Consider the following 19,839-nt stretch of genomic DNA (forward strand, 5'->3'; position numbering starts at 1 on the left):
TATATAGCTACTGATCAGGCAAATTCCTTTTTTTCTTTATAACTTATTAACAAAGACAAATCAGAAGCAGTTGAATAAGAAGAAAAAGTCTGCAAGAGAAATTTCGGAGGAGGGTGCATTCCACATAGAGACTAATTAATACTATGGCTATAAACTGAGGCTGGGCTGGAACATATCGGGCACAGGATAAGGTTGAAAAAGTAGGCTAGGGCTTGATGGTGTAGGGCTTTTTAGGAAACAATTTAGGTAAAGGATTTTAGATTTTATTTTAGGAGTAATAGGCAGGGCATTGGTATGATCTGATTTATAATTTAGAAGATTCCTTTAGCTGTTATATGGTTAATAGATTGAAGTGGGACAAGAGTGTCAGGCAGGAAGCAACTAGAAGGCTATTTGAGAGTGCAAATGAGAGATGATGTTGGCTTGGACTGAGGTGGTAGTGGAGAGGCAGTGAAATACATGGGTTAGAGAAATATTTTCAAAAGCAGAGTTAATAGAATTTCATGATGAATTGAAGGTGAGAAGTCAAGGATGACTCTAGGTTTTAGGCTTGAGCAACTGAATGGTTAATAGTGCGGTTTACTGAGCTAGAGAAGACATGAGGAGTGAGGTAAGAGAGTGAAGAATGTACAGGGATGTTGTGGTTGGGGAGTGGGAAAACTGAGAATTCTTTTGAGCATCTAGTGTTTGAGATGCCAAATAAATAGCCAATGGAGATGTCCAGTAGGCAGTTGGATATATGAGTCTAGCATTCGAGGAAGTGGTCCAGAACAGGTATAGGTTTTCGAGTTATTGATTTAAAGATGGTATTTAAAGACATGGGGTTTCCTAAAGGTAAGGAAAATAGATGAGATGTAGTTCCATGGCCAACACTGGAACACTCCCAACATTTAGAGGTTAAGCAGAAGAGGAAAAGACAACAAAGAAGTTTGATGAATAAGGTAGAAGGTAAATAGGAAAAAGTTGGGTCATAGAAACCAAGAAAAGAAAGCATTTCAAAAAGGAGGAAATGATCAACTTATTTTATTTTATTACATTTTATTTTTGAAAAACCACTTTATTGAGGTATGATTAACATACAAAAGCTGTACGTATTTAATGTATACAACTTGATGAACTTGGCGTTAAGTGTTTATCCGTGAAACCATCACCACAATCCATGACATAAACATATCCATTACTCCCAAAAGTTTCCTCCTACCCTTTTATTTATTGATTGGTTGGTTGATAAGAACACTAAACATAAGATCTACCCTATTAGCACATTTTTAAGCATATAATACAGCATTGATAACTATAGGTATTATGCTATACAGATCTTTAGGACTTATTTATCATGTGTAACTGAAACTTAGTACCTTTGATTAATATTTCCATTTCCTCCTGCTTCCAGCCCCTGTCAATTACCATTCTACTCTGTTTCTATAAGTGACTATTTTAGATTCCTCATATAAGTAGTATCATGCTGTATTTGGTTTTCTGTGTCTGGCCTATTAGCATAATGCCCTCTATCTTCATCCATGTTGTTGGAATTGGCAGGATTTCTTTCTTTTTAAAGACTAAATAATAGGTGTGCCTGGGTGGCTCAGTCAGTTAGGTGTCTGCCTTTGGCTCAGGTCATGATTCCAGGGTCCTGGGATTGAGCCCCTCATTGGGCTCCTTCTCAGCAGGGAGCCCGCTTCTCCCTCTGCCTGCCACTCCCCCCTGCTTGTGCATGCTCTCTCTCTGTCTCTGACAAATAAATAAATAAAATCTTTAAAAAAAAAACCCTCAAAACTTGTCTTTAAGAAAGAAACTATGGAAAATACAAGTAGAAGTCCTGATCGAGCCCTGTGTTGGGCTCTTGGCTCAGTGGGGAGTTTACTTCTCCCTCTACTTCTCCCACCTGCTTGTTCTCTCTCTCTCTCTGTGTCTTTCAAATGAATAAATAAAATCTTAATTTTTTTTTTTTTTACTTTATAATAGCCATCCTAACAGATTTGTTGTGGTATTTCATTGTAGTTTTGATTCTCATTTCCCTGATGATTAGTGGTGTTGAACACCTTTTCATGTACCTGTTGGCCATTTCTATGCCTTCTTTGAGGAGATACCTATTCGGGTCCTTTGCCCATTTATTAATCAGCTTATTTGTTCTTTTGCTTTTGAGTTATAGGAATTCCTTATACATTTTGGATATTAGCCCCTTATCAGATATATGGTTTGCAAATATTTTCTCCCATTCTATAGCTTGTCTTTCATTTTGTTAATAGACTAAGTTAAAACTGTCACAAGAGACAAAGAATGTTATTATATATTAAGAAAAGGGTCAATTCAACAGGAAAATATAACAGTTATAAATATATATGCACACAACTTCAGAGCCCCTAAATATATAAAGCAAACATTGACAGATCTGAAGAGGAAATAGACAGCAATACAATAATAGTAGAAGACTTCAATACCCCACTTCCAATAATGGATAGATCAGACAGAAAATCAATAAGGAACCAGCAGACTTGAACAACATTATAGACCAAATAGATCAAGTATTTTAAATGCAGCCAAAATTTCAAATACAGTCAAAACAGAGAAGTGGTCTCTGACATTGATAGAACAGAGTATTATAGTGACTTTAGCAAGTGGAATGTTAGTGGTGTTGTAGGGATGGAAGTGGTGGGGACTGGTGTGAGTTAAGAAGAACATTAAGACTAGCTGAAAGATATACTTAAAACTTAATCAAAACAAAAAATGGAATATACAACAATCCCACAACAACAATAGCAGGAACAAAACAGAAACAGAGAACTTAAAAAGCAAACAAAAAAACCAAAACAACAAGATCCAAAACCTTTCTTCACATTAAATACATCTTTGAACTACATTCTAATTTTCCTTTTACCACTTATCTTCCCCCTAGTGTAACCTATATTTCAGTCACTCAGTTTTATCCCCATGTCACTCTAGATTCTACCTTTCCCATTCCAGTAAACTGTTCTCTTAATGGTCATCAGTGACTGCATAATTTTATTTCATTCTCCTCCTAAAACTTTCTCTTCTCTTGATATCCACAACCTTCTATTACATTGCTTCTCCCTTGTAACATTTTTTCTTTCTTTTCTGATTTGTCTCTCTTCTGTCCTTCCCCAGACTTTATTTCACCTTTTCTCCCCTTCAGTTTTTATACATTCTTCCATACTAATTGCCCACTATCTTATGGTTTCAATGACTTCAATTATCCCTTCAGCAGGAGTGATTCATACATTTAAGTCTTAATCCAGTTTCACTTCCAAGCCTCACACCAACATCTCTAACTTTCTTATCAACATCTTCATTTAGATAGCCTGCAAACAGTGTGTTACAGACCTGTTCCTCTTCCAAACTTCTATGCGGTGAAGAAAGCAAGCTTTCATGAAGATAATATTTTTGCATGGAGTTGAAAGTTGTTACAGGATTAAAGTAAATTTTATAGGAATAAGGACTCCTTCGGAAATTTATCTATCTTAGATCTTTAATGTTTAAATGTAAAATAGCTATTAGTAGGAATATTTTATTCCTACTAAATGCTAAGAGCCATGTAGAAAGCATGCTTTTGTAGAGAAATTAATCAAATGTTTAGTAAGGCATTAATGGTGCAAGGAGGGATTATCGGTATAGATTTTAATTAGTGACAACATACTTCAGACCAGAGTGGAAACATGGTTTGGAATGTCTGATTAAATTCTGAACATTGGGCATTGAGGGCACAGCATTTTCATAGTGTAGTATCTGTTCTTATCAGTTCATTGTGTTTTAATGTAAAACACCATAATATATACATATGTATATAGCAAGTAAGTTAATGATTATGATTTTAATAAGTTATAAAATATATTATAAATTATATTTGCCTCAGCATTTTGTTAATATTACATAGATACAGTGGTTATTCAAAGTATTTTTGTTAATAGGTAGCAGTTTTGCATTGGCAAAAGAAGATATTTTATTCATATTAAGTTGAAGGCATCCTAATGCAGGAGAAGCTTATGGGATATAAAATTGATTTTTGTTCTTCATTCATTATATCAAATTGAATATGAGCCATGTAATGAAAAAAATGCTTGGGATGAATTTATTTAAATACCCAAAGATGTTATTAATCTGACAAGAGAGGATCCATTTAGCTTTTCTATTACATAAGAGTTCAGGGCTTCAGAGATCTTTTTTTGCATGGTATACAAAGATGAATTCAAAGCTAGTAAATGGTGGGTTAAAGGACACAGAAATGCAGAATCAGGAGCCGTTTTAGGGGGAAGTGATATTTAGGAAGCCTTGAAGCATAAGGAGGAGTTCCACAAGAGGATATGGGAAAAAGGAGTTCCAGGGAGAGAAAACAGAATGAGGATTGAAGTGGAAACTGAGTGTCTGCATGGACCTGAGATGAATTTAGCTTGACTGAATATCTCTGGGTGTGATAAAGATGAAGATAAATTTGGGAAAAATATTATGAATAGATTTGAATACTGGCTCTGAAGTTTGGACTTTTGGAGATAGTGGACAACCATAACATTCTTGAGTTGGGTGGGAAAATAAAGGGACTCAAGCTTTAGAAAATATAATCTGATAGTGGTGTGTAAACTGCATTGGTAGCTGGAGAGGGAGGAGATGGGTAACTGGTTTCCTTGCAGATGTAGGCTGTGTGTGTGGATATTCCACATGGTGAAAATAACTGTACTTTGCTAAGACCTGAAACTCCCATTTCCTATGGCAATTCCACATGAGCTCAACTATGTGCCACATTTTCTCTGTAGAGCCCTTTATAGGCAAATTGTTTTCTTTGTGCCTATTTAACTTCCTGTTAATGACAAACCAACACAGCTTTCATTGGTTTTTAGTTTTCTACTGTTGAAGCCAGGAATTTTACCATCCTCATTTTGCATTTTAGACTAGTGTATGAAAATATTAATTTTCTGGGAATCTTGGTTTTTCTGGTAAGAACAGGGCTTAAGAACCAAGCAGACACGTGTTTGATTTCCATTTCTTGCCCTTATTAGGAAAATCACAATTCCTTAAGCTCTATTTCCTGACTGTGAGATGGGTGAAATAATACATAATTCAAGGTTTTTGAGAATTGTCAATGAGATAAATTATGTGAAGAATTTAGCGTATTGGCCTTTTCATAAGGATGATCAATTGAGCTCGTTTTCTTCTTCATCTTAATTGACCTTTTGCACAGTTCAGCATTACTGATGATTTCTTTTTTTAACTCTCCTTTCCCTTCTGTAACACCTCCTTTTCTTGGGTCTTGGCACACCCCCCTCTGGCCTCCGCATACTCTGGTCTTTGATTAGCTTTGCCCTCTTCTGTATATTGACCTTTCCTGGAGTCTCATTCTTTGCCCTCTTCTCTAGGCTGTTCCTAGGTGATCTCTGTAAAGCCCGCAATTTCAACCAATTTCAGTCCAAGTTTTTATGTTTAGTAGAATCTGTACTCTTTAGTTTCATATCCATTTTTCCTACAGCAAGCTGAATGTACACTCCTAGGTATTACGACACAAATATTTGAAACTGAACATGTCCAAAACTTTGTGGGTTATCTTCCTCCCCTCCTGGTGTATTTCTTCTTAAATTCTGAGTAAATGGTATCACTGTTAACTGACTTTTCCTAGGACAAGCCAGTGTCCTAGGAATTTTTCTAGATACTTCCCTCTGCCTTACTTTCTGCTTGTGATCAATTGTTACTTCCTAAATTGTTTTCAATATGCCTTTTTTTTTTTTTTTCCTGAAAGGGCTGTATTTCAGGCCCTCTTTTCATAGATTACTATAATATCCTTCTGACAGGTTCACCTGCCTCCTATCTTTTTCCTCTGCAAATTATCTTAGAGTCTTTTTCTCAAATGCAGATGTTATCCCCATATTCATCAGGGTAAAACTCAAACTTCTTATCCTGACATACAAGACTGCTAGTGGTCAGACCGTGCCTCCTTCTTCGGCCTCATCTGTCTCACTAAACTATTGCATACCTCAGGGTACAATATTAAAATGTTTTTGCAGAGACTGTTTTCTCTATTTAGCATGACCTTCCCTATCTTGTCTTCAAGTCTTTACATATGCTTTAAGCTTTCAGCTCCAAATCAACTCATTTAATATTCAGAAATTCTTATTAAGCATCAGTTATGTGCCAGGCACTGTGCTAGTCAGTCCTTTGTGAATAATTCCTTTACTACCAGGCACTTTTCTTTCTGCCCTGTGCACATCTCCATTATCAAATTGAATTGTCAAGATCTGTATATTTATCTGCCTCTTTTACTGAACCGTGTGCTCCCAGAGGGCAGGAAATTTGTCTTATTCTTCTAGGTGTCATTAGCTCTTGACACAGTCATAGATAATCATTAACTGTTGGACAAATAAATGAATGGTTATTTTAAGCAAAATGTTAATAACATTTCTTAGGGATATTTGGAACAACATCATTTTCCTTGAGCTTAGTAGAACACAAATACTGTTTCCTGAAATTCTAAACCTACTGGGCTAGAAAATGAGTGTTTTAAAATAGATGGAACACCTCAGCATTCTAGTTAATTGGCGTGAATAATTTCTGACAGAAGGTTGAACATCAAATAGCTATCTACTTTGCTTCTCTTTTGTATTTATCATATATATTTTCATAGAAATTAGCAATAAACCAAAGAGATGTTTACTCACAGATACCATTGCTTTTCATTTGGGGGTGGATAATGAACACTAAGAAGGCAGGCAGAGTTTCCAGGGAGTAATTGATGTTGATGTTTTGTGCTACCATGTGGATATTCTAAAAAAAGAAGAGGCTCTAAACTATCATTACATGCCTAATAGTTACAAGCAAGGACCATGCGGATCAATGATTCTTTAATGAAATGCCGTGTAGCTCACACTGTCACTATCTTATTCTTAAAAATAAGAAGCAATAATGAACTATTGAATTCATGGGCAAGGAGTGCTATTTGGATGGTATAACCCTAACTCCTCATCTTATAAATGAGGGAATGGAGGGCCAGCAATGCTAAAGTATTAATTTGAGGTGACAAAGCTAACCAGTGTTAGAGGGAGGATAGAAGTCAGACATCCTAACTAAGATTTCTTCCAACTGTTTTAAGTTCTGGCAGAAGATCATACTCTGAACCATATGGGAGCAAGGTTGATATTATATTCATTTTAAATAGGTACATTAATCAGTCATTAATTATATGTATACATTTATTACTCATATGGTTAATTATGTGTCAAGTAGCTCATGGTTGATATTAATTTTATATCATAAACCAAGATTTCACAGATATTATTCATTTATTTATATTTTTTCCTTCGTTAGCTCTTGAAAAAATTAAGATAATGTCAAGTTTCCCTCCAACTCTGGACAGATAAATGTGATTTATAGTGCCTAATGTAGTTACTGACTTCAGGCCCTATGGAATGTCAAGTCTAGATTCCAGGTTTTATATTTCCTATACTTTCTAGAAAAGTCATTGGGTGAGTTTGTAACAGATGGTCAGGTCCTCAGGAGCTCTGGATTAGAACTTGCCTGGGAAATTATATGATAGGAAGGCTGCCTGATGGTCTGGGAGTGGATGAAGATGGGGAGAGAGCAAGATGGGTGGGGAAAGAGCAGTTGAACAGAAGAACTAAAGAAAAAAAAAAGAAAAGCAAGGACAGTATTTAAGGAGGAAAGGAAAGAAGCAAGAAGGTGAGGCAGGAAAGTTAGACCCAGAAAGGTGAATTGAATTCCTGCCTGTTATGGTAAGATAGTGTGCTAGTAAACTTCAATTATCTCATTTAATCTCACAACTTCAGGACATATCCCATTTTACAGGTGAGGGAATGAGACACAGTGGGGTGAAGTTATGTGTCTAAGCTATCTACTTAGTAATTGTCAGAACTAGGATTAAACCCAGACTTAGTATCTTCTCTTAAGGAAGGAGGAAAAGCTCATGAAATGCTTCTCAGGTGCTAGTTCACAGCTTGAAAATGTAATCCTTCCTTCTAGGCTAATCCAAATTGCCCTATAGTACCTGCCCTTAGGAATTTAAATGGTTTCTTACAGAGGGCCCTGGAGAAAAGTCCGGAATGGTTTGAAGATTGAAAGATGGGAGGGAATTCTTCCATTCGTATATTAGCAGGAGCTTAAGAGTGAGAAAGTTGAAATAGTAGAAATGACAATAATGTTGGACCTCCCAGAAATGATGGAGTAATGGTTTTCCTTCTTTGGGTGCAAAAATCTGCACATAAACAGAATGGAAACTAGTCTCCAAATGGGATAGAGGGTGTGTGTGTGTGTGTGTGTGTGTGTGTGTGTGTGTGTGTGTGTGTGTCTGTGGTAGTGGTCCTATTTATAAAACTGTGTTGGGATTTGAAGCCTTATATGATTAGGATTGTAATTATACCTTAGATCTTGATTGTTCCAAAATAGGGTGTAACTTGGGAAGAAGATTAGTGGCAGATTAAATTGCATTGCACACATTTAAACACATCCAAATGCCCAACACCTGCATTAAAAAAATTTAAATTATAACTTATAGTTTTTTTTAAAAAAGAATAATGTATTATTTTCATAAGAATGGAACAGTTTCATTACATATAAAAAACTAAATATGGAAAATTACAAGGAAGAAAGTAAAACACCAGCCATTATTTGACAGAACAATCACTTTAAATATTTGCTGAATAGCACTGAATATATCTATGTGTGTATATGTAGATAGAAGGATAGGTAAAAATAATCTTGGAGCAGATGGGATAATTCTCTACTTGTAATTTTTAATTAAAATATAACATCTCATATACATTTAGTAAAAAAATTTAACTTCAGATTAAATATTTGTTTTTAATAACAAAGTCATATTAGGCCTTGAAGTATCTCTCTAGATCTATTCTAAAAAATTTAAGAGATTAGGTCATTGCATTTTGTTAAGTATATTTTTTCAACGTTAGAGGGTAGCTACAGACTGTCAGCCACAAATAAAGACATTAGCATATTTAGACTTTTTTCCCTACTCTTCATTTCCCTTTTATCTGGTTCCTTCAGACATTCCTGAACTGATTTTACTTTTTTTTTTTAAAGATTCTATTTATTTATTTGACAGAGAGAGACACAGAGAGAGAGGGAACACAAGCAGGGGGAGCGGCAGGCAGAGGGAGAAGCAGACTCCCCGCAGAGCAGGGAGCCTGATGCGGGGCTTGATCTCAGGACCCCGGGCGCTTAACGACTGAGCCACCCAGGCGCCCCTGAACTGATTTTACTTCTGCTGTATTTTTTAAACAACTTTAAATTTCTGCTTCTTGCTATAGTTTATGTATTTTTGCAAGCCACCCTTGTTCACAATAGGAACAAGGCAAAGTATAACTAAATCACAGATAAATATGAAGTATTACAATTTATTATAATTCAGAATGTTGATAATCCTGACTCATGATTTACCAGTAATTTTTCTGTGTAAAGGTTTCTTCTGACATATCTAAATTACTGAAGGCAAGTTTAGAATAACACAGAAGTCTCTCTTTTTAAATCAGTATTTACCTATTCACTAATAAGTCCCATCATAAATTGTTGTGTCTCAATTTACCATTTATGAGTAGTAGGAAAAAATTTTGCCTTTCTTTGCTTTGGTATTGAAATTATGTGTTCTAGTATAGTGAGGCCATGAGGTGAGTGACTTATGGCTTACTATTTTTTAAATTATAGGTTGTTAAGATTTGTCAGGATCAGGTACTAAAAATGAGTTATTTTTCACATACCAAAATCTAAGTTGAAACACTGGCTTGCTTGTTAAGATTAATTAACTAGAGGTAATACTTTCACATTGGCTCATTAATAGAAGAAAAATTGGCTCACTCTAATCACTCACAGAATTTCAGTAGAAAAGTTAATGATGAATGTAAGCAAACCTCATATAAATACAACCCTTTTACTGTTTAGGAAAAAAATAAAACATTTTTTTTTCGCCTCCAAGGTAGAGATAATTACCTAGTGTGCAATTCTCCTGCAGCTGTTTTCTCATCTTTATATGACCTCTCTTTCCTAGTGTTAGAAATAAGAAAATAAACTGTTTCTGATCTTGTATGGTTGAGCAGTGTTGGATGTAATAATAGTGGAATTAGGATACACTGTGTGTCCTAATTCCACTATTTGAACTTGGACAAGTTTCTTAGCCCTATGAGATTTGAACTTGGACAAGTTTCTTAGCCCTATGAGCCTCAGTTTCATCTGAAAAAATGATGGAGGTGAACTAGTGGGTCTCTTAAGTGTAAAATTTTTATTCTTAAGAAGAATTTAAATAAGCTCATTCTTAAATGAGCTATGTTGAAATATAAGAGCTCTTGGTTGTTCCTTGTGTCAAGTTGCAATGCAACAATTTCAAAACATTCTTCTTTTTTTAAAAGATTTTATTTATTTATTTGAGAGAGAGAATGAGAGACAGAGAGCACGAGAGGGAAGAGGGTCAGAGGGAGATGCAGACCCCCCGCCGAGCAGGGAGCCCCATGCGGGACTCCAGGATCATGACCCAAGCCGAAGGCAGTTGCTTAACCAACTGAGCCACCTAGGCGCCCTCAAAACATTCTTGAAACAAAAATATATTGACTTGCTTTGACTTGAGCTTTAAGTGGTTTTGTGGAATTGAGTGCCCAATCTTAACACAGAGGGTCATCACTGATGATGTTTCTGTGATCAGCACCACATTGCATCACTGAAGCCTCTGGTACTTCAGTCTATCGGATTGACGGTTAACCTTTTCCAATTCCCACTATGGTGGGAGCAGGTGAAGCATTAATTGGGGTGAAAAGGAGAATCTAGTTATTTGATAAAACAATAATCATATGCCTGGCCACTTCATAATTGGTACAAATCCTGGGACTTTCAGTTAGGGTACAAAACCAACAAAACCAAGTATTTTCTACCAACTTTTAGTATAATGTTATTGTTGCAACTTTTTTTTAGCAATGATAAAGCATGTGTCAATTTTTTATTATGGTTATTAATTAAGTCCCATATATCTTGTAGTTTATGAAATTTCTTTATAGAACTGTCAGTAGGTTGAGTGTAAATATAAGTTTTACAGTGTTGAGTTTTCTTTCTTTTTTTTGGTGCAAAAAGGTGTTTTTATTAAAGGGGATAGGACCCATGGGCAGAAAGAGCTGCTGTGACTGTGAGGAGCAATTAGATTATATACTTTTAAGTTGCGGTGGGGGGTAGAGATAACGAAAGTCTCTAGAGAGATTTCCATCTGTTAAGAGGGAGGATCCTGGAGGTCTGGCTACAGTGTTGAGTTTTCATATATATATTCTGTGTCTTCATATATATTTCAGTGAGAATATTGTGTTATGCTCTCCTCCTTAGATTTTTTTTTTTTTTTTAAAGATTTTATTTATTTGACAGAGAGAGACACAGCGAAAGAGGGAACACAAGCAGAGGGAGTGGGAGAGAGAGAAGCAGGCTTCCCGCCGAGCAGGGAGCCCGATGTGGGGCTCGATCCCAGGACCCTGGGATCATGACCTGAGCCGAAGGCAGACGCTTAACGACTGAGCCACCCAGGTGCCCCCCTCCTTAGATGTTTTATATGTAGAAAACTAACGTAGAGTTTTCTAGTTAGATGCCATCTTAATCACAAAAGGAAATCCATGAGTCTTAATTTCTCTCACTAGGTAGAAAATGTCAGACCAGATCATCTTTAAAGATCCCTTAACTCCAAACTACTGTATTTGTTTAATTTGTGCTCAGAGTAATTGAGCCGTCTTTATTTTTTCAATTAGTAATAATGTTACTCATTCTGGGTTTATCCATACTACCGGATGTACATGCTCTGTGCTTGTAACCACTTTAAGATTGCTTTAGAGATGTTAGTAGATGGATACAATTAGATGTAAACCATTTAAAATGATTGAAAATTACATGTAGTTAAGTCATTTTTAGAAAAAGAGTCTTTAAAAGTTCCATTCATCATCTGAGTTTAGCAGCCACGGTTCTTGTGTCTAGTTTGGGATTTCAGTTCTTTAATTCACTACTCATCTTGAGACTGAATATTATGCCCAATAAGAGTTATGTGTTTGTTTCTTCACCGAAAACTGTGACAGCTTCTTCTGGCAATCTTAGTGCAAAGTGATTTCAAAATAATGTTTAGCCTGGAAAGTGTTGTTCTCCCCTGCCTGGCAAGTGATGAAACGTGGGCATGTTGCTTCCTGCTGTTGCATTGCTTCCACAGAGCACCGTCATTGTGAATAAGAGAAGGATTAATGAAAATGGTGAAATCTGCATCTCATTTCAGGGATTACTTTTTCAAATCCAATCTTTGTTCCAGAAGCTTAATATTTTTTTCTGATTCTTTTCGTTGACAGAGCAGTGGTATGTGGCATAGTCAAAGAGCACAGATTGTTTTGAGTCCACCTTAAAACTCTACCTCTGGTGCTCATTTTCTCCCTTTGTAAAATTTTGTAATATATGTAATTTTTGAAAGATGGCATAGTACTTATGAGGAAGGGCTCTTAGATTAGACAGGCTGATTTTGAAATTTGGCTCCAACCCTTAAGAACTGTATGATTCCATTTCCTTTACTTAGTCTAAGACTCAATTATTTCAATGGTAAAAATGCGGTTAGTAGTACTTTATGTACTTGTTCTGAGCGTTAAATTAGATAGTCCATGTAAAATATTTTGTACAGTGCCTGGTACAAATACATATTTATTAACTGTTGGCTATTATTACTAACTTTTACTAAATACAATGCACACCCACGTAGGAAGCACTCAAGCTATTATGTCTGAACATGTAGGAGGCTCAGTAGGTGCACTCTTAAGCAGTAATTGTAGTTAGTCTCTTTTCTTTGTATATCTATTATCTAATATGTTCTGAGAAGAGATTCCTGATAAGACATCTATTTAGGCATTAAATTATGGTAGAGATGACTCATGTTTGGGCTGTTCTACTTTTCCACTTCACTGGATTCTGTGTGGTTTTCTTGAAATTAAATTGCCTTTTTTATTTCCAACTGCCCACCAGGTTGCTGTCTGGTGCCAGTATTTCTTTTTTTTTTTTTTATTTTTTATTTTTAAAGATTTTATTTATTTGCGAGAGACAGAATGAGAGACAGAGAGCATGAGAGGGAGGAGGGTCAGAGGGAGAAGCAGACTCCCCGCCGAGCAGGGAGCCCGATGCGGGACTCGATCCCGGGACTCCAGGATCATGACCTGAGCCGAAGGCAGTCGCTTAACCGACTGAGCCACCCAGGCGCCCCTGGTGCCAGTATTTCTTAACCAAGAAATAGTCTTTATTCTGATGAAGGAAGAACCTTAAAATTCTGTAGCAGGTTTTTCATCTGGGACATTTAACAAAGTCTAATTGCAAAGGACATACGGTACTGATTTCACTAGTAGTATAGATCTGAGAACAACTGTAATATAATAAAGAGAGCACTTCCTTGTTTTTCCTAGAAAATGAATGCAGTGTATGGGCAAACTTTTCCCTGAGTGGTGGGTGATTTCAGTTATTTAAAGCAAATGTTTTTCCGTAGAATATACACAATAGTAACCAGTAATACAGATAAACAACCCACAATTTTGCTTATTTATTTCATAGACTAATAGGTTTTTTTAAAAGGTAAGATGTGGTATAATATGTTTTTGGAAGGAATGTTTATCAGAACAGTTCCTCTTATTATCAAATTAATGTGGTAAGTTAACTTTTTTTCCTAAGGCAAGATAATTAAAATTTTCACAGTGTGTATGTATGTGTATATATATAATACATTAGAAAACATGAGGATTTGAGTTTTATTTGTTTATTAAAGATTTTATTTATTTCTTTGACAGAGAGAGAGAGCAAACCCAAGCAGGGGGAGCAGCAGAGGGAGAAGCAGGCTTCCCGCGGAGCCGGGAGCCCCACTCTGAACTCGTTCCCAGAACTTTGGGATCATGACCTGAGCCAAAGGCAGATGCTTAACCAGTTGAGCCAACCAGATACCTTGAGGTTTTGACTTTTAAAAATGTGTCATTCTCCGTTTTTTCAATTTTCACTATTAATGTGAGCCTACAGTGTTGTATATACTGCCATTACACTATATTATAGCAGAGATTGATAGCATTACTGCTGGGTTAGAGATACAAATAATCACATTTTTTGATCTGTGTACATAGACAGAAACATAAACACACATACACTCACATGTTTATATATGTAAAACTTTCTTTAACTCAATGTTTTTTGGGAAAAGTCCCTATAAGCTAATCTAGCGAGAGGGGCAAACCTAGAAAGAGAGTTTGCTTGAGCTCAGGACTGCCAGTCCCACAGTCTTATACTCAAAGGGTCACCTCCTCCATCTTCTGCCCTCCAACTCATCCTTTCTTTTTGCTTTTCTTTGGGAAGATATATAGGTTTATGACATACAGGCGGGCAGAAGAACACTTTATCATGATTATAGGATTCTTCTCAAACCCTGATTCTGTTGCTTAGTGGGCTAAGTGAGACCATGTTGAGGATCCTTTATATCAAAAGGATATAGACTCCATCCTAAGATCAAAGTGATCTTCTATGTTGTGTTTATCCTAAATGTGATGGTCAGGTAGAAGATGTAGGGCTGCTGGATGACCTCTAAGACTTGGAGCAGAATCGGCTTAGGTGCCTTACTAGAGACCTTTTTAGGGGTTGTAGCTCCCAAGTGGCAGTTGATTCTTCTGCAGCTGCATGGGAGTACATAATCAGAGGCTCCAAAAGGGAGCTGGGAAAGGAACACCTAGATAGGTCCAGACCTTTAACTTCTGTACTCATGACTGTGATTATCACATCCTGTAGTACTGAGATCATCCAAATGTGCTTGCTCTTCACACTGACCCTTCCTAGAGGAAGGTCTAGGGAAGGGAAGGGGCAAAGAGAGGGTCTTAAGATCTTTTCTGTAATCTCTAAGCCTTTGACATCCTTTTACGCATTCTGTTCTATTTTGTAACTCTGGAGATTTCCCCTGCAAATACTCTTTTAAAAGTCTAATGATATATTTGATATCATACATTTATCATCATGACTTTGATGTATAAAAGTGAGCTTTTAAAGACTTTATTATTAAAGATAAATCATTTTCTGAAAAAAGGAGAAAAATAGAGTAGTTGTTTATCTCTTTTAAATACTATAGATTTGTTCACTTATTCCCTTACTTCTTGGTATTATAAAAATGAGAAGATCCTGCAGTGTTCATGTTAATCTCTCATGGTTTCTCTTGTGCCCTAGATTGTAGAATAAAATTTATCTTCTGTTTTAGATACATACAGAGTTATCTCTCTGGTCTTGGAACGTATTGTTATTTCCCAGGGCAATAAATCAAGGAGGCTGACTGAAAGCTCTAAAATAACTAAATAACCAAGTTGTTGAGTCACTAACAAGCATATGCAATTCATCACTTAAATGATACATGCCACAACAGGTAAGACTTTGTGAATGATGTGCTATTGCCCTCTTTTTATTTATTTATTTATTTTTAGTTGTATCGGGTAAGTCTCTAGGGCAGAGAATATGAAGAGGAGGATATAAAAGGGAGAAAAATAAAAAAGGAAAGCTTTATATTATTGATTTAAGAGGATAACAATTTGTTGTTTATAGAGCTAGAAGGGGACATTCAGGCATTAGCTCTTTATAATATAGCACTGTGACTGTCCTAAGGATGCTATTTTAACCAAGGGTTAAGAATAACACTTTTAACTGCTATTAATAAAGCACATGTGGGGCGCCTGGGTGGCTCAGTTGGGTAAGCCTCTGCCTTCGGCTCAGGTAATGATCTCTGGTTTTGGGGTCCAGCTGCATCTGGCTTCCTGCTCAGTGGGGAGTCTGCTTCTCTCTCTCTCCCTCTGCCCCTCCTCCCTGCTTGTGTGCGCGCTCTCTCTCTCTCAAGTAAATAAATAAAATCTTAAAAAAAAATAAAGCACATGTGATGTCTGTTTTAATACATCTTAAAGAATTCACCTAAGCCAATTGTTCTCAAACTTTGATTTGCATATACATCAAAGCAAGGCTGTTTAAAACTCAGATTCTCAGGCTCCCTCTTAAGATTCTGATTCACTCCTGGGGTGGGTTCCAGAAGCTGTGTTTTAAACTAGCATCCATGAGATTCAGTGTGGGTGGTTGGCACATTTCTTTCTCCTCTGAGTCCTGCCAGAACTTTGGAATGTCTGAAAAACAGGACAGTTGTTCTTAACAAAGTATAAGTAATTACTATAAAATAATATCAACTTAAAGCTTGGTACCATCTCCTACTTACTATTAAATCCTGGTGTTGTGATTGCTTGTGTAACTTTGATGGTGTCCTGTTTGAGGCATCTTGCTATTCCTGTTGTTTGTGCCTGGGGGTCTGTTTTTGTTACTTAGAAACAGAAATCAATTGTGGTTAACTTAAGCCAAGAAAGAACTCTATTCAAAATCTTTTTCAAGCTCACAGAATTGTTGGGAGTCTGAAGGACCAATTTTGGAAAAGGAGCAGGACTCAAGGCAGTTGTGGGTGGGGCTGGGGAGACCTGTCAGGAAGACCCACCTGTGAGGCTGCCATGCAGGAAGAGTTTGGGCCATGTCCTGCAATTGCCCATGCTGCTGAGAAGAACATCAGTGCAAACGTGGCTGTCGGACTTGCTCAAGAGTCAAAGTTCGGGGGAGAGTTTTTGCAATTTGTTCTGCTCCCCATTCCCTGGCTTGTGATATGGACAGGAAGGAAATCCTAAAAGCAGACTTTTGAGACTGTTTTGAAGACTTACATCAAACATCAGCGAGTTACTGATCTCTGCAGTTTTATTCCTTATAGTGATGCTGATGAGAAAGCATAGATATCAACTATATGATTTATTATTCAAGCTGACTAGTACAGAGTCAGTGGAAAAAGCAAAACGTCATCTGTGTCCAGAAACTCAACTTTTAAATTAATTAATTAATTAATTTGTAAAGACTTACTTATTTTAGAGAGAGGGGGAGAAAGAGAGAGAGAATGTGCATGTGAGTGGAAGAAGGGCAGAGGGAGAGGGAGAGAATCTCAAGCAGACTCTCTGCTGAGCATGGAGCTGGACATCAGGCTCGATCTCACAACCCTGAGAAAATGACCTGAGCCAAAACCATGGGTTGCTTAAGCTGAGATACTTAACGACTGAGCCACCCAGTCGCCTCCAGCAACTCAGCTTTTAATATTTTTCTTCATGACGTTATTCAAAACAGAATTTCTCCTGTTTTAAGATATATATTGATGTAAGTTTTTTTCCATTCTTTTATATCTGTGTGTTTTAATAAGCATACAATGCTTAAAATGACTTATATGCAAGGAAAATGAATACATTACTAGCATGTGACATATTTATTTTGTTATTTCATACACTTCTCTGGATAGTACTGAATGTATTTATCCTAGTTGAAGAAGCTTGATCTTTTTCTTTATTTTTATTTTTTACTTTTTATTTTATTTTTTTAACATTTTTACTGGCTAAATGCTGGTATACATTTTTTTATATATATATTTTAAGATTTTATTTATTTATTTGACAGAGACATACAGCAAGAGAGGGAACACAAGCAGGGGAGGTGGGAGAGGGAGAAGCAGGCTTCGCACTGAGCAGGGAGCTCAATGTGGGACTCGATCCCGGAACCCTGGATCATGACCTGAGCCGAAGGCAGACGCTTAACGACTGAGCCACCCAGGCACCCCAAGAAGCATGATCTTATGCTATCACTAAAAGTGTGTGACCACTTTTTTTTTTTTTGCTTATTCCTTATATATAAATACAACATTCAATTTATGAAATACACATTTAGATGACAAAGTTTGTTATCATTTGTTAAACAGAAAACCATTTCAAAATTTTAAGCCTTGTTAATTTTGGGGGGGAACTATTTCTTGACTGAGACAATATTGGATGCATGAAATAATTGAATAGTTTTTGGTTGATTGAAAGCTGCAAGTTCCTTAAGATCTCTGTTTGGCTTTATATAGGAAAGTAAGCACTCCCTAAGGACTTCTGCTTATTCTTACTATTTTTCTTCAATGTCCAGAGCTATGCAATGTGGCCGTACCCGGTTTCCAGTTAATCTCTGTCCTCTTCCCTGTCCAAGAGGCAATCATTATGATTATGATCAAATTATGATCACATTTATTATGAATTAGCTTTGCCTTTTCTAGACCTTCATGTAGGAGGAATCATATATTATCTTTTGGATAAGGCTCTTTCACTTAGTATAATATTTTTGAAATTTATCTATGTTGTTGTGGATATCAGTAATTTGTTCCTTTATAGTTAGTAGTGTCCATTCTATGGATGCACCACAGTTTGCTTATGTGAACACTCGGACTGTTACCAGTCTTTGGCTATTACCAATGAAGTTACAATGAAAATTCTTATATAAGGCTTTGTGTGGACATTGGATTTCTTTCCCATTGGATTTCAGGAGGATGGGAAGCAGCATTAGGGTAGCTTGTATTGTAGCCATACTTTAAAACTATGTGTATTTCTGCAAAGGCTTACTCATTGTGATGCAAGTCTGTTTCAGCCTGATCTCAGGAACTAGGAAGTCAGTCCTCAATGAGACTGTGTTACGCTCTACTCTTAGAGAATGTAACTTTTAGGTTCTCTGGGAAGCAATGCTGAGACAGTGAGGATTGCAAAGGGTTTGTTTTACTTAGGGCTGCCATAACAAAATACCATAGGGTAGGTGGCTTAAACAACAGAGATTTAGTTTCTTCGGTTCTCGAAGTCAGAAGTCCAAGATCAAGGTGCCAGCATGTTTGTTTTCTCCTGAGGCCTCTCCTTCACTTGCAGATGGTTGTCTTTTTACTATGTCCTTACATGGCCTTTTCGCCATACACACACAACCCTGGGGTCTCTTCCTCTTCTTATAAGGACATCAGTCCTATTGGATTAGGGTCCCATCCTTATGACCTTATTTAACTATAATTACTTCCTTAAAGGTCCTCCTTATTTCCAAAGACAGTCACATTTAGGATTAGGTCTTCAACTTCTGAATTTTGGGGAGACACAAGTCACAATTCAATCCAGAACAAGCTTTATTGAGAGGTTAACACCTGTAGAAGATAAAAGGGAAAGAAGCATTAATTAGGCAAGGGAAGCTTTCAAGCTATGATATAAGTCTATGAAAGGAAGGAAACAGAAGATGGTGGGGAAAAGCGTCAGCCAGTAATATAGATCTTAGGAAGCTCAATGGAGAACTTTGAAGCTAATGCTTGCCCTTGAGGACCTTCAATTAGGAGGAAATGGCTGGAACCTAGTACCTCCGCTGAGGTCTTTGGCTGAAGGCTTTGTGGGAAGAATGTAGGCTTTAGGTTATAAAATATATCCATTTTATACCCTGATGGTTACCTTGCTTATGTGACATTTTCCCCTGTAAATCTATAGATCCTTTGATTACCATAAATAATCCCAAATCATGTACATTCTCCTCAGAATATTCCATAGATAAGGACTAGTCTTCTATCAAATATGATTATTCTATTTTGTAGGCAGTCTAATTACCAACATTTTATAAGATCATTAGACCCAGACACATGCCTTCTTTCCCCAGGAGAATTACTGCTCTCCTACCAAAGAGGAGGGAAATAAATCACAGTCCAGTTGCTTTAACTTCCTTCTCCCCAGTAGATTGTCTAATACTTAAAATCCAGTTCATATTATTACCTTATGCTTAGAAAAGACAAGTTCATAAGGTAGAAAGTAAATTAGTGGTTTCCTTGGACTGGGAGTGGGAAAAGGGATCAACTTCCTGAACATAAGAGATCTTATTGGTTGGATGAAAATCTACCAAAACTAATTTTTGATGATGGTTATACCACTTGGTGAAATTACTAAGATCACTGAATTGTAAACTTGAAATGAGTGAATTTTACTACAT

At 36.6% G+C, this 19,839-nt stretch overlaps 2 long non-coding RNA genes across 3 annotated transcripts in view; both read left to right on the forward strand.

Moving 5' to 3' along the window:
• The window catches only part of LOC145720504 (uncharacterized), a 507,675-nt gene that overhangs the window by 44,261 nt on the left and 443,575 nt on the right, over positions 1–19,839 (forward strand). The gene's annotated exons all lie outside the window — the stretch shown is intronic.
• LOC145720505 (uncharacterized) overlaps positions 1–19,839 on the forward strand; it is a 56,076-nt gene that overhangs the window by 14,542 nt on the left and 21,695 nt on the right. The gene's annotated exons all lie outside the window — the stretch shown is intronic.

This window comes from Leptonychotes weddellii, chromosome 3 (assembly GCF_054177405.1).
Source record: "Leptonychotes weddellii isolate Sample4059 chromosome 3, ASM5417740v2, whole genome shotgun sequence".
In the NCBI taxonomy this organism is placed as follows: domain Eukaryota; kingdom Metazoa; phylum Chordata; class Mammalia; order Carnivora; family Phocidae; genus Leptonychotes; species Leptonychotes weddellii.